The sequence below is a fragment of the Ochotona curzoniae genome, unplaced genomic scaffold (genome assembly GCF_017591425.1).
Source record: "Ochotona curzoniae isolate NIBS_2020 unplaced genomic scaffold, NIBS_Ocur_1.0 contig_3255, whole genome shotgun sequence".
Taxonomy (NCBI): domain Eukaryota; kingdom Metazoa; phylum Chordata; class Mammalia; order Lagomorpha; family Ochotonidae; genus Ochotona; species Ochotona curzoniae.
Window position 1 is genome coordinate 3,251,558 of NW_024465777.1, and position 15,446 is coordinate 3,267,003.

Sequence of the window (15,446 nt, forward strand, 5' to 3'; positions counted from 1 at the left end):
AGAGATGTGACAGTAAACCCTCAGGGAGGGGACGTGCATGTGGTGTAGCTGTGAAGGACACCTGTGTCCTATGTCAAGTGTCCAGTTCCTGTCCCAGTGCCTCTGCTTCCAATCCAGCTTCCAGCTTCTCCGCAGCCTGGGAGGTGGCGGGTGAAGGCTCAAGTCTCTAATCCCTCTGCCACTCACATGGGAGACCTGGGTAGAGTTCCAGGCACCGAGACTTAACAAGTTAGCCCAGGCCTGGCTGTCCTGGATGGAGAATTTCTCTCTCTCCTCTTTCACTAACATAAAAAGAGATGGGAAAAAAATGCCTACACCTTGTCAAGTTCCATCTTGGCAGGTGCGGTCCTGGTCTCGGTTGACTATCAGGTAATCCTGTGAGGTCACAGAGGTCCCCACGCTCACTGAGCAGGTGAACGGCAGCTTCCTGGAGCTCATGTGGCTCTCCCAAAGCCCCACCCGCACCCCAGGTTGCTGAGCTCTGAGTATTAAAACAAGGCAGGACTTCAACAAGGAACAGAAAAGCCAGGGTTTAGGTGTGGACAAGGGTCTGTTGACCCAAACAGCTCACACAACACAAAGCAGAGAAAACGGACATCGGCAGTGTCATCCTGGTTCACAGGACGGGGGCACACAGGGTATGTCCCGGGCACAGAGAGCTCAAGGTTCCCAGGTGACATCTCGGAAGTCCACTCTGCCTCTCCTCCTCTCTGTCTGAGAAGGCCATCAGCCACTTGGTTTCCATGCTAGTGTGGAAAGAGGATGGTTGCTCTGGCTACTGCCCACCAGCACTGGTTCTCGTTGGATCATCTTAACCCACCAAGTCAGTATCCCTCCCCAGGAGTGTATCAGTGGGGCGAGGATGAAGATGGGGTTGAGGATGGAGAATGTGGGGGAGGGACTATTTCCAAAGGAAGGGAGGGTGGGTGCTGGGGTACTCAGACCTCAGGTGGTCAGGGCAGGGCTGGGGTGCAGGCAGGGAGCTTCCCGGAGCCATTGCTGGTATTAGGGGGCATGGGCCTAACAGCGCTGCACCAAACTCCCATCACCCTCTTCCTGTTCTATCCTGGGAGCCATCTGCTGATGACGCAAAAGGGATCTGTCACCAGCCCTCGAGGGCCTTCTCATCCAGCTTGAACTTGGGCTTCCCCCACCAGCTGTCTCTCTCTGCTTCTGAACTCACTGTGCCTGCTCCAACCTCCGGGCCTTTGCTCATGCTATTTCACCCTCCTCACCACCTCAGTGCCACACAGCCCCAACCCTCCCACACCCCTCCTGTGAGCTTCTAGAGGGGGCAAGGGAGCCACCTGCCTGTTGTCCTCACCACCAAGTCCGGGTTGGTGAGCAGGAAATGCTGGGTGGATAAATGAGTATGAATAGTTCCTGCAGAATGACAGGTCATCCGTGAGATGGTCATCCAACAATGACGAAAGGGGGAGCCGGGGGGATGACGAACGTACACAACATTAATGTCACTCTGCTCAGTGCCTCCCAGTTCCCAGGTTTCCAGCCAGAGCTGTCGTTTCTCAGTGCCAGTCACTTCTGGATGATCTACCCCATGCCCACTTCCTGTGATTCCAGGAACGATGCTTCTGTCATCTCCAGCGCCCCGCCCTGCCACCCTGCTGCCCTGCCATGGGGGTGCCTGCCCAGGGTTTGGCAACTGCTGACTGTAGTAAAAGACTGAGGCAGACACACCAGGGACATCCCCAGCTGGGAGGATCCATCTTGTTTTGGTGAGTGATGGGTGAGGGCTCAGATCCATTTTTCTCTAGGGGAGAAAAAGGGGAAGCGAGAGAGAGTGCCAGTGGGGAGACAGCAGACTTCTGCATTCTCCAGGGAAGACGGGCCATGGGCTGGACACCTACTGTGTGTGGATGCTCCACGCACATTCTGAAGGTATCCTCCCAATAGCTCTGCCAGCATTAGCTGCAGCTTGGAGAGATAGAGTGGCAAGAGCAAGATCCCAGAGCTGAGAAATGTGACTCAGAGTGGACCTGGGCACAAATATGCTTGCAGTAAGTCAGCAAACAAACAAACGAAACCTGGATTCCCAACGTTTGCTGATTTCCGTGGTGTAAACACACACCCCTAGGCCATTGTCAAACTGCCAACAATGAGCCTAAAAGCGTTTCATAACAGCTTCTTGCAGGTCAGTAGCAACCAGGCCTGGCCAGCAGTAGCTTACTCCAGTGACCATAAAGAACCTGCCAAAAGCCAGAGCAAGTGGAGGCCAAGGCTATAGCTGCTGGGTCCCTGCACTCTCAAACTCTCCAGGCTTCTGTGTCCTGCCGGCTCCCTTCATCCATTCTGCTCCCCATGTCCCCCCCCCCGCCCCAGGGGACAGCGCCTGCCCATACTTTTCCCACCCAGTGGAGTTCCTCTACAGCTTGTCCTTGCTCTTTTTGATTTTTCGCGCTCTGCCAAGCTGTGCCTCCCATTTCGATCAACAAGCTTCTCCCTCTCTCTCCCCTTGTCCTGTGCTCTCCGCTGCTCTCAGGAAACCTTTGTCAAAGTCTGCTTAGAAAACAGCACAGTGTCTGATTGTACCGGTTTAATTTCCCTCCGTTCTTGCAGAGAACAGGACGTGAGAGGGGTAGGTTGAGTTTCCTGTGTGACTTGATGTGTGGGCTTCCTGAGCAAAACAAGGGGGCAGACTGTGGTCCTGCAGGAGCTCCAGCCAAGAGCCCTAGGAGTCCAGGCCCAGGCAGTGCGGTCACCCTAGGGACCCTGGCCACGCCCGCCCTCCCCAGGGACAGGAGGAGCACGCTGGGACAGGCACAGGATGTTCCACCGCCACCGCACACCACGGTCACGCCCCATTTCTCCAGGCCCTCGCCACTCTGGCCCCACTAGTCCAGGTCCTACTCCGCTTCTTCCTGCTGTGGTTGTGGCTTGGGCCAAAAGCCTCGGCCTCTCTGAGTCTCAGTTTCCTCATCTGTGAAATGGGGGTGATGGGGCAGACTTCAGGGGTCTGGAGAAGAGGATTATACAAAGGTTATTTTTAAAAAGCCTTTTGGGAATAGAATTATCTTATTTTGATGCAAAATGTTCTGAAATCCATGCATGTGAAAAATCTTCCAAAAGTTTGTGAAAAAATATATACACAAAAATATATACACAAATTTCAATTTTTTTTTTTTTTTGCAGCAAATAAACTGATCTTTGCATTGCATCTTTCCACAAACTTGGCGAAGTCCCTTTGTGCATAGGAAATACATCTAGTGGAATGGGTGGCAAGTAGGTGGTGCTGAGTGACATCAGTCATGTGTCCAGGGCAGATGGGATAAGGAGGCTGGGCAAGGGAGGTGCCAGCTGTAGGTGGAAACTTTGGATTCATTCGTTGCAGGGGGACTGGCATGAGTAATTTGACCTCCTTGTACCCGGTGTCCTAGTATGGAAAACAGACGATGATGACATAGACACGTCACCTGAGTTGGAGTCCTGAGAACAGCACCCAGCACCCAACACCCAGCACCCAACACCCAGCACCCAGTCCAAGCTCCTGTTGCTGATGCCGATCTGAGTGGCCCTGCCACAGCTTGGTTGTTGTGCAACTACATCACCCTTTGCTGCCTATAGGTATTTCGTTCACATGGGGAGGGATCATAGCAGTGGAAATCAGAGAAAATGTCAGAGGCAGGGATTCCGGGAGGTGACCAGGGTGCAGACCCCCAAGGGGCCCCAGTGTCTGTGCAAGCAGAAAGAGAGTCAGGTATTTGGCAAAGTGGCTGTGATGCTTGGGACAGCTGCATCCCATTCCCAAGGACATGGCTCCGAGTTCAGGCTTGACTTTCAACTCCAGCTTCCGACTAGAGTGTGTGTAGGGAGGTAAGCAGGTGCTGTTCATGCAGATGGGCTCCTGCCAGGCCCGTGTTCTGGCAGATGCTGCTCATGCTGAGGGACTCCTGCCAGGCCCGTGTTCCGGGCTCCCAGTTTAAGCATGTGTTGGGAGTGAGGATTATGGAATCACGGATGGAAGACTGTGACACCGACATACAGTGTGCTCCAGGTCTCTCTCGTGTGATGCCCTGTGTTTTTCAAAAAGGTTTTTAGTAATCTGTAAAATGATCTCCTTGTTGCCCTCCTGTGAACCTTCTGACACGTCCTGGCCTGGGTCTTGCTGCCACTCCGTGGAACACCGGTATTTCTCAGGTACCTTTAAGAGGCCTCTAATGGACACAGTCGCCACCCCCTACTCCAGGCACCATCAGGAACTCTCAGCCTCCTGTTGCTGACTGGGGGTCCTGCTCTGAGAGCAGGGTGGGTGTGGTACCTGGGTGAGTCTTGGAGCAGGCTTGGCTTCTATGTGGGGCAGTGGTCTCCGGGCCCATCTTTAGGCCACCCCTGACTCAGGTCTGGCTCCAGGTGACTGACTGGTCTGCAGCTGGCACATGACCACACTGGGTCCCAGGTAGACCCTGTCCACAGCAGCTGGTGTTCGTGGGGCCCTGCCTGCAAGCCATTTGCTGTTGCCAGCATGCTTGTGCTGGAGTTCATGATCCATTTTAGCATCATTCTGCTCCTGTTACCTGTGAGCAAACAGGCATCCCAAAACCTGGTTTCAAGTCTGGTTCTGCCACTGACTTGTTCCCATCATGGGGAAGCCCTCATTTATTCAGCAGACAATTGTGACGTGCCAAGTACAGGGTTATCTTAGAAACCACTAGCGTGAGCCTTCTTTGTGCCCAGAACCAACCTAATCTCTTTTGGGAGAAACATTATCATTGCTATTTCACCAGTAGGAAAATAGTCTCCCAAAGTTCACTGCTGTGCACCACAATCTGAACCCAAGTGTCTGGGTCAGCAGGTGCAGCTTTGGACCACTTCAAGCCAGCACGAAGACCAGCATTTCTGTCCTCCCCAGGCAAGATGGTGAGGGAGTTGGTCGTGGGCCTGCTCTCTGGCTGCCTGATTGGCTCTGGTTTTCAAGAGATAGATTGGGATAGGCTGCCATGCTGGGGATCTCAGCTCCGACCTCACCCACATGGGACTTTGGGCAGGCTCTTCTCTCGGAGTCTGACTTCCTGGTTAAAAAGTAGAGTGATCCCCACACTTTGTGCCATAGTCTCACCTCTGCAAGGGTGTATGAGCACCCCTCTTCCCACCCGCCTCCTCAGACTTGCTCAGAGAGGCTGCTGGCTGTGCTAGAGTCTGCTGGCTTCCCTTAGCCAGACCAGGCAGGCCAGTCCAGAAGCCCCGGGTGGCAGACATCCACATCCCACCCTACCTCACCCTCAGCCGTGCAGGCCTGTCTGGTGAGCGAGGGGCATGGCCCGGTCTATTGATCCATACTGTCAGCAGAGAAAAGCAGCTGTTTTCCTCCAAATCTGAAATCGATGGAATTCAGCCTAGCAAATGCGGGTGGAAGGTTAGCAGCCAGAATAGAGTCACCCTTGAGTTTCAGAAATAGGGCTGGGGCAGATCAGGGATGGCAGGATTACAGAGCATGCTGGGAAGAGGCCTGGGCACATGGTGGTGGCACCTTCAAGCCCAGGGCCAGTCTGGAAACTTCAGCAACTTTGTCACACTCCCCAGCATGGGTCACGCACTATCCTGGAGCCCCTTTCATACCTGCCCCTCACCACAGCGTCAATCACTGCCCCTTCCTGCACACCTCATCCCTTTCCAGATGAAGTCCTGCCCATACTCCTCCTTCCCTATCCCTGGTGCCTGGGCTTGTCTTGCAGGATGATTGCAGCTCCCAGGGGCCAGGTTAGTGCTGCCCCTGGTAACCTGCCCCTGGGGCCAGGTAACCCTGCTGGCCTGGTTACAGTTTCTGGAGCCAAGTGCCAGTATTTCTTAGGACAAGGCATCCTGGGCTGATGGTCCGGGAGAGCCCTGAACCTGATCCCTGGCCTTTGGTGTCCCCATCTGCAGAGGGGTCCCCCCATCCAGCAGACAATATCACTATGCTTTCTCTTGCTCTGTGTGCCACATTTCCTGGTTCCCCTTACTTCCTCTTCCAGTCTTCCCTTCTTGCTGCTGGTCCCTTCTTGGCTCATCCTCCCACACTACCCCTGTAGCACATTCACAACCACCTGATCCATACCCTCCCTTGCTCAGAAAGCTTTGGGCTGTGACTTGGAGGTTCAAACAGTTTGATCACATTCACAGGTAACATACAGTCATCCTTATTCTCCTTCTGGTTGCCCCTTCCATGCTCTTTGGCATCTTGCTGTGCCTCCAGTGTTCCTGCCACAGTGCATGGTCCCATTTGTCCAGGAGGGGGTTAAGGCCTCTCCACCTCCAGGCCTTTGCTCCTGCCCTCCCATCTGTCCACAATGGCAGTCGTGGTGTACCATGTGTGCCCCAGCACTGGCTATACCCCCTGCCTCCTTGCAGAGCCTGGTTCTCCCACAACCAAAGGACCACCCCATGGAGGCCAATGTCACCTTCCAAATTCTGGGAGATTGCTAAGGCCCTGAAGACAGGGCCCAGGTCTTCTGGACTTGTTTATTTCCTCCTGGTTCCCCCAGCACACTGCATGAACATGGCCATGTGTCCTTTGTGTGCTTGGACTTGGATTAGGTCAAGAAGGATCAGTAGTGGGATGACCTGTGAAGTTCAGGAATATTAAAGTTGAGTTGGATGAACTGGGCCATTTGGGTTCTCTGGGCTGAGTCACTTTAGCCAGATTAGTTGAACTGGCCTTGTTATTTGGGCTGTCCTTAGTAGGAGAAAGGACCTATGTAGTTGAAACTGTTTAGATTATCTGGGCTGAGAGAGCTGGGTTGGATTAAATGGAGTTAACTGAATTGGTTTGAGTTAGTTGACCTAGGTTATTGGGTTGATTTTGTTTGGGTTAGATTAGTTGTATTGGTTTAGTCGGGTTGCTATAAGTTGGGTTGCTATGAGCCAAGTTATTTTTGGCTGGTCAATTGCATTCAGTTGGGTTAATTGTGCTAGGTTTCTAAGTAGAGTTGGGTTAAACTCGCTTGGATTGAATCAGTCGAGTTTGCCTACGTAGATGAGTAGGTTGGGTGGAGTGGTGGGGTTAGGCTAGATTGGTTAAATTGGGTTTGGTTACTTGGGTTGAATTCATTCCTTGGGTAGGGTGGATTGGTTAAGTGATGGGTTTGGGTTGGCTTGAGCAAGGTGAGTTTGGAAAAACTGGTGAGACAGATTGATTACTTGGGTTTCTAGATCTGGGCTAGCTTAGAGATAGGTTGGGCTGGTTGGCCTATTTGCTGGTATGTGGTAGGCCAGGTTATGGCCTGGCCTAGTCTGGGTTCCGGGTTGGCTTGGGGATGGCCACAAGTCTGCTCTGAGTTCTGCTCCATCTCCATCTCCAGCTCTGAGCCAAGGCAGCAGAGGGGTGGGGGCGGTGGGGGGCGCCTTGGCCACAAATAGCTGTGGGGAACACAAACAGTTTGGTCTTCAAAGCCCTCAGCGGTGGTGGCTGTAACTTTCCACACGGCCTCAGCAAGCACGTCTCTAAGCCTCATGTTGGAGCCCAGCTGCTGCTTCCTCTGCACGCAAACCACAATGTGGGGGGCGGGAGCAGTGAGGAGCTGGGGGGCTCTGAGGCACTCCACCATAGAGCCCAGGCAGGCCCAGCCCCCGCCCCAGGTGCTTTCAGCCTGGAAAGAAAGATGGAGTCCTGTCACGGTGGTGGTGGTGGAGATGGGGGGTGTCTCCACTTCCCCGTGGCAGCCCTGCCACGGCCAATGCACTAGGCCTGCTGGGCAGGTGAGCCCAGGAAGGACTGTGGGGAGGCAGTGGCCGAGGTGGGGTGAGGCCCTGGTGGGGGGTTCAGGGTTCCTGTGCCTTGGTTTCTGCACGGCAGTCGCTGAAGCAGGGCTGGGTGTGGTGTGCACTCACCTGCTCACTCATTCAGAAAACTATGACTTGAGCATTCACTAGGCACAAAGGCTTGGCAGACCAGGGTCAAGAGTCCAAGAAAGGCTGGACATGGGGGATGGAAGGTGGAACTATGGTGTTCCCTCCCCTCATTTTCTTACTCTGTCTGCTCAACCCCTCTCTGTTCCTCCTCCAACAGCCCCACTGTGAGCAGCCCCAAGTCCGCCTGTGTCCTGTGGGCAGGGACATGACAGTAGCTAAAGCCAGACAGTGGGGTTGGGTACCCACATCCCCAATATCCCTACCCTCTGGCCTCCCCTGAGCCCTTGGGAAATTGGAGTTTCAGGACCCAAGAGACCTCAGAGGGCATGAATCCAGGCTTGAAATGAATCTAGAAATGAAGAAGCCAGGCTCGAGGCTGGAGGGGGACGTGTGTTGCTAGGCACACACAGTGTGTCTGAGGCAGACTCAGCTCCTGACTGCCCAGGCCAGCACCAGCTCAGTAGGAAGTCCAGCCTGTGATTCAACAGCCCTGGGCTTGTTGTTAAGATCTGTGTGGCCTTGGGCAAGGTCCTATTGGCTCAATGTCTTCTATGGCAGTTTCTAGAAGCCTGGGCAGTGTCACTGCTTAAGGGAACACTCAGCGCTGTCTAGAAGGGTTTTTTTTTTTTTTTTTTTAATTTATTTTCGAGAGGCAGGGCATCAGAGAGAGGAGAGCTTTTCTGGGTGTCTCCTCTGGAAGATACAATGGTGGGTAGCAGCCAGGAGAGCCACTGAGTGTCCTGCAGGACACAGGATGGGCCCCTCATGGTCCCCAGGGTCTGCAGTGCCAAGGCTGCCTGATTCTAATCTGGGGTTCAGTGGCTTTCCAGAGACAGGAAGCAGACAGGACTGAAAGGGGGCAAGTCCAGGAAGATGAGGATGGTTGGCCCCAACAGCTTCTGTATCTGCAAAAAGTGGCCATGACTGCCCCGCCATACTGCATGTGACAGTGTGCAGGAGGGTGGCGCAGGCAGGCTCTGCATGGGCATTGCCCCCATGGTGTGCTGGCTGTTTGCCATAGTCCATCGTCCGGCAGGACTTTGCTCTGGCTTTTCCTGACAGAGACTGCTTTTCTCCCTCTACGTACCCTGCCCAGGGCTGGCTCCCTCTAGGCCAAGTTCTTCGGTCTGTGGAGGAGTCTTCTATGCAGACCATGCCTTCCTGCAGCTTTCCACCATTCTAGTGTCTATTCCACTGCCCCATCAGCAGTGCACCTGCTTTGATCACCATCTTATGTTTTTTCAAGTGCTTCAAGGGATGCTCCTGAAGTCCCTGCCCAGGTCCCAGTTGGCTGGAGAGTTCATGGAGGGAGAGTGAACACGTGGCAGCGGTGTATCTGTGCCCAACATGCAGTCTAGGCTTGGCATAGCAGAGACCACAGCAGACAGATGCCTGCTGGGTTGACTTCCTGAGTGCTCCCAGGGAACCCACTGCCACCCTCTGCGAGACTTGAGGATACGTATGATCTCCCGACTGGCCCAGCCCTGCACACAGCAAACTCGTCCAGCCTTGAGAGGCTCCGGGGTGCAGACGGATGGAGAGGCAAAAGCCATGGTGGACGAGGTGCGTCTTGGCCAGCACAACCCTGGGGAAAATGAGTTTTTTTGTTTTTTGTTGTTTTTATCTGAAATGTGTACAGGTAACAGCCACACAGCCTGAAGGTGGCCTCTGCCACTTTGCTCTGTGTTGCACTGGGCACATTTTTAACATCCTTGAGCCTGGGTCGGGGTGAGGCTGTTTCTGGAGAGTCCTGGAGTGCCTACTTCCTCTCCCTGGGCTGCAAGGACCCCCTGTTGGCCATGCCAAGTGGCATCAGCAGCTCCCTCAGAGGCAACACTCAAGGTACCACAAATCATTCCCATCTTCCCCATCCTCTCTTCCTCCAGCCCTCCCTGGAATGATGCAGGGGCTTCCATGTCCATCAGAGACCAGCTTTGAGCTCTTGCGGCCACTGGAATGGGGCAGGGGCTGCAGCTTGTCCATGGGCCTCTGGAAGAGGCTACACCACAACTACCACAGCGTTTGGCCAGCTGCCCCAAGTCACGCCTCCTGTGGCCCAGCTCTGGCCGCTCCACAGCCACCAGGACACAGGCGTGGGCTGGGCGGGGGTGGATTTGTTTACTCTCTGCCAACGCTGGTTGCCTGTCCTTCCTGCCCGGGTTTTCCCTGACGGGGATGGGGACAGGTTGACGCATCTTCCAGTCACCTTACCCAGCACCCTCCCCCAGGCCACAAGCCCTCCCTCCACATCCCCTCCCTGGCCACCGGAAATCAGGCTCAGAGGCCCTCCTGGGTCCCTCAGGTTCTTCTTCAGCAGGAAGTTGGCGCCCATGGGCAGCTGGCCCAGCCCAGGCGGTCCCTCGGCCCTCTTGGGAAGGCCGCAGACTATACACTGGTCAGCCATTCTGGAACATTCCAGAGCTACCATCCCTCAGCATCCAGCCCTACAAAGAGGTGCTTTCTGCCCATTGTTTGAGAGATGCACCTGGATTGGGTTGAGGAGCTGGGGCTGGGAGCTTGTGGCTCAGTGACTCAGCAAGAAACGGGGCCCCACCCCACCACTACAGGCACTGGGGCCACCCTGTGGCGTAGTGTCTTTCCAAAGGCGTGCTTGTCCAACTTGCAGTCATTCCTGTAAGGGCGTCACCAACTTCCATACCCTGAGCTTTTGGTGCATATAACACTCCCTCCAACAATAGACTCATTCTTTTTACTTAGCCTCATGCTAAGAGGTCTTATGGGGGCAGTCACAGTCTGATTGACTCAGCTGGCTTTCCCTCTTGCGTATATTAGAGGACAAAAAAGCAGACAAGAAGGTTGACATGCCTTCTGTGAGGAACAGCTAAAGAGGAGGGGGTGACCCCTGAGATGGTCTTGCCTGGCACCCCTTCTGGTATGCCCAGCTACAGGAACACCGTGAGCCACTGGTGTCACGGACTCTGCTCACCCAGCCACTGTGAGCATCCAGAGGAGATGCCAAGTCTGGCTTGGCTGAGCTCAGGAGCAGGACCGATCATCACCCTGGGACGTTAGCCCCAAGAGCCTGTTCACAACTCCTGATCCCACCATTAGCAGCCTGAGACCACATGACCAGCACCAACAGAAATGCAACTTATCTCACCATGCCTTCATGGACGAGGCCAGACAGTTACCTGGGCCTGTGCTTGCCAGCGGCTGGCCCATGAGCTGACTTAGGGCCACTGGCTCAATGAGGAGGAAGTGCCTCTTTCTACTCCTATTCAGGCCCACTTGAGGGGCTGAAGGGGCTTTGACTCATCTCCAGCACCTGTTCATGCTTGCCAAGCCCAGTCTCAGAGTCAGGCACATGAGCAAATGGTAGTGTCCAGCTGGAGCTTCCCAATGTCCAGGCAAGACCTGAAAATGACCTCCAAGGTCCTCAACCTGTTGTGCCCATGCCTGCATCTGACCGTGGGCAGAAATCAGGAGCAGGACTTGGGTTTCCTCCCAGGGAACTTATCCTGGCTGGCCTGATCTCATAAAAGCCTTTGAAGAAGGAAAAGGTCAAGGATAGGCCCCAGCTGGGCTGGAGGTCAGCAAGGGCCAGGTGTGGATGGCCAGTGAGGTCCCGTGAGGGAAACACAGTCCCATGGCTCCACACGCCATCCACTGCCCACAACCAGAAAGCCTGGGAGGGAACCCGGAGGCCCCAGAGGCTCCAGTCCAGTGGGGCCTTTGAGTTCAGCCTTGGCGGAGGCCCCAGCCCAGCAGCCTGGAGTGTGGTCAGCGAGGATGCGGTGATGCTGTTGGCAGTGGGAAGTCACAGTGGTGTTGTCCTCACACTCCTTGACATCTGATGGGTTTTCATCTGGATAAGCCCATCCGAGGTAGACAGCATCAGAAACAGGAAGTACATCCAACCCACTTCACCATGCATGAATCCAAGCTTAGCTACCCAGCCCACTGTGGGGTCACTATGTCCCTTCACGACCACAAGGTTACCAGAGCTGCATCTCTCCTTTTTCTTGTATTTTTCAAAGACTTTTTTTTTTTTAATTTGAAAGGCAAAGTGACACAGAAAGGTTGAGGAAGAGAGAGAACAAGATCTTTCATCTGTCTCCTTACTCCTCAAAAGGGTACAGCAGCTGGAGTTGAGCCAGGCTGACGCCAAGAGCCCAGAACTCCATCTGAGTCTCCCATGTGGGTGGCAGGGGCCCTTGCACTGCTTTCCCAGGCACATTAGCAGGGAGCTGAACTAAAAGTAGAGCAGCCAGAACTCTAACTGGTTCAGATATGAGGTGCTGGCATCCCAGGTGGTGGCTTAACCAGCTGTGCCACAATGCCAGCTGCATTTGGATCAAGGTTAGATCAACCAACACTAGCCTGCAAAAGACCCAGAGGCAACATCCAAATACCAAAGACATAGCCCCACCCATCATAATTGAGAAATTTCAGGTCCAGTTGTTGAAAGTCAGGCCATCTGTATTTATTGTTGCAAATGTTTGAAATTAGATTTCTATTTAGTGTGGAGAGAGCAGGGAGAAGAGAAAAATCTTCCATCCATTGGTTCACTCTCCAAATGGATTCAAGAGCCAAGTCTGGGCCAGGCGGAAGCCAGGAGTCTGGAACTCTACCTGCTGCTCCATGCAGGTGTAGAGATCCAAGCACTTGAGTCATCTTCTGCTGCCCTCCCAGGCACATTAGCAGGAAGCTGGATGAGAAGTGGGGTTTGCATGGGATGCTGGTCTCACAACTATCAGCTTAGTGTGCAGCACCACAGCTCTGGTCCCTGACATTGCAGCTAGCCTCTAGAGTCACCTGCCTCGTATGTGGCCAGCATCCTTGCAGGTTTCCTTGTACCTCCCTCAAAGTGGTTGGCTGTCTTTATCGTCATGGCCCAGTGTCCCTGTTGGCTTTTTTCTGATGGAGAATTGGGGCTCTAAGAGGTGATGGCATTGTAGGGAACAAGTGACCCAGGCCTTTCTGAACTCAGAGCCAGATCCTTAACCAAACTCTCCCCGAGGGCCAGCAACACTGACCCCAAGCTGGGAAGAGCGGTGCAGGATCAGGGAAGTGCAGGAGCAGAGACTCGGAGGCTGGAATCTGCTTCTCCCAGAGCTGGGGAAGTGTGGAGGATGAGCAGGGCGGGAGCAGGCTTGGATGCCAGGCAGGACATCTGGATGGGGCTATCTTGGTGGAGACACCCGGGTCTTACTCTGTCTCATGCCTGTCTGTGGGCAGCCTCTTCTTCTCTGCAGGAACATGGTCACACTTTTTTTTTTCTTTTTAAGATTTATTTTTATTATTTTTTCATTGGAAAGGCGGATATACAGAGAGGAGAGACAGAGAGGAAGATCTTCCGTCCGATGATTCACTCCCCAAGTGAGCGCAACGGGCCGATACTATGCCGATCCGAGGCCAGGAGCCTCTTCCGGGTCTCCCACGCGGGTGCAGGTTCCCAAAGCTTTGGGCCGTCCTCGACTGCTTTCCCAGGCCACAGGCAGGGAGCTGGAAGGGAAGCGGGGCTTCCGGGATTAGAACCGGCGCCCATATGGGATCCCGGGCGTGCAAGGCGAGGACCTTTAGCCACTTGCGCCACCGCACCGGGCCCTGGTCACACTTTTTTATAGTATAATTTGCTCTCTCCATATGTTTATTTAAAATTATACGTGTGTGTATGTGTAGGCATGCACGCATTGGCAAAAATTAATTGAGAAGAGGAACTAAAGTATAAATTTATTTTGGTGTGAAAAATGTAAAATCCATGCACATGTGGATCTTCATAAAAGTTTGTGGGAAATGCACATTATGAAAAAAATGGCCACCCCACCCAGGACTGTGCTCTGTCCCAGGAGGAGTGGGGCCTCAGCCTGCACACCCCACCTCCACCCGGCCCATGCTTCTCGTTCCTCCCCTGAGCAGCTTCTCCTCACTCCTCTGCAACCTTCCTCCTGTGTGGGGCTGGGGCTCACCCCTCCTGGGATGGAGCCCAGGCCTGGGGAGGGGGAAGCCGTGGACCTCGTTCCAGCCTGAGTGCGTGGACAGTGACAGGTACAGATTGGGACTTGATTCTGCAGGCAGCAGGAGCCTCCAGGAGTGTTAAGTGAGGATGTGCCAGTGTGTGACACGGGCATTCACCTCTGAGAATTTTCAGGCCCTTTTCCTTCCTGAGCGCTAGCCTCCTCCTGCGTAGACAGAGAGAATCACACTTTTCAGGACCGGAACATTCTTGCCACACGTACCATTGCGTCTCAATCTATCACTGTGCACATAACAGGCATCACTAATCAATCTTGCCCTCTCTCCAATGGAGCTCAGTGTTAGCACCACCGTGCTCAGTCAATTCACTAGTCACACAACATCAGCCTGAAGGATAATATCCACTGAGTTCTCAGGGTATTGTCACCCTGTGGCACCCTCTGTCCACCTTGCCACCAGGAGGGGAACTGAAGCACAGAGCAATGGAGCAACCTTCATATCCTTTGCCTCCAGCCCAGATGAAGGAGGCCGACGTGGGGGAGGCACCTCCAATCTAGTTACCCTCCCCAGCACTGGCTACAGTCCTGGTGGTCCCAGCACAGGGAGCCCCTGGAGTCGCTGGCCAGGACAGACGCCTGTCCAGTTACTTAGCAAAGCATGTGGCTTGCTCCTCCCCCTCCTGCCCCTCTAGCTGCCACCACCTTCTAATTCAATTTCCCTTGAAAAACAATGGTTTCAATGAAGGGGGAAACAGGATTTTTCGAAACTTTGTAAAGTTTGCACAATAATTACCCCCAAACTGGCAGGCTCCCTCCCCCTTCCGCCTCGAACCACCGTCCCTGGGACATTTCTGCCGACTTTCAGTCCCAAGTGGACATGCCTGCCACGCCCCCGCCCACCCCCAGGCCCCCCACCCCAGGTCAGCCCCTGGGCCATTGCCCTCCCTCCAGTCAGCCCACCTCCCTAGGGCTGGCATGGGAGGTGAGGAAGGGACTGAGGCAAGGATCCCCCTGCCAAGTGGCCATGCCCTGTGCTCCAGGCCCCTCCATGCAGGCGAGAGTTCAGAAGCAGAGGGGAGGGGGTTTGTCTGATGTTTTGGCTGCTGCAGTGCAGCCAGAGTTGACAATGAACCTCAACACAGACTATGTCCCTTCAGGTTGGGGGAACCACCTGGGGGTGTGGCCTGCCTAACCCACAGGGCCAGAGGGCATCTCCTTGCCTGCCTTCCTCACATCCCCAGGGTCCAGGATGGCCCTCGTGTTGTCTGCCCTCTTCTGCTGCCTCTGCCTAGCGAGCGCTCCGAGACCGTCGTGCACAATTGTGTACTGTGTGCTGTGGGCAATTGCCTGAGGACTTACTGACCGCTCGTCTTAGCCTCTCCTGCTGCCAAGGAGTGCCCCTTCGAGAGCGCCCCCTCTGTGCACTCCAGGTGGCTGCTCCAGCTCCTGCTGCCCATGACCCTGGATTTCTGGAGTTCATCCTTTGTGGCTGATAGGCTGTGAGAGGGGTGGTGGGTGGGTTGTGGAGGCACAGCTGCTTCCCTGCTCAGCCCCTGGCATGGGGCACTGACAGAGCATGAAGATGGCCACTATGGTGTGAACACTCTCAAGCACTTCAGGCAGGAGGAGGGCGCAACCAGCCAGCCCTGCGGGGTCTGCCTGATG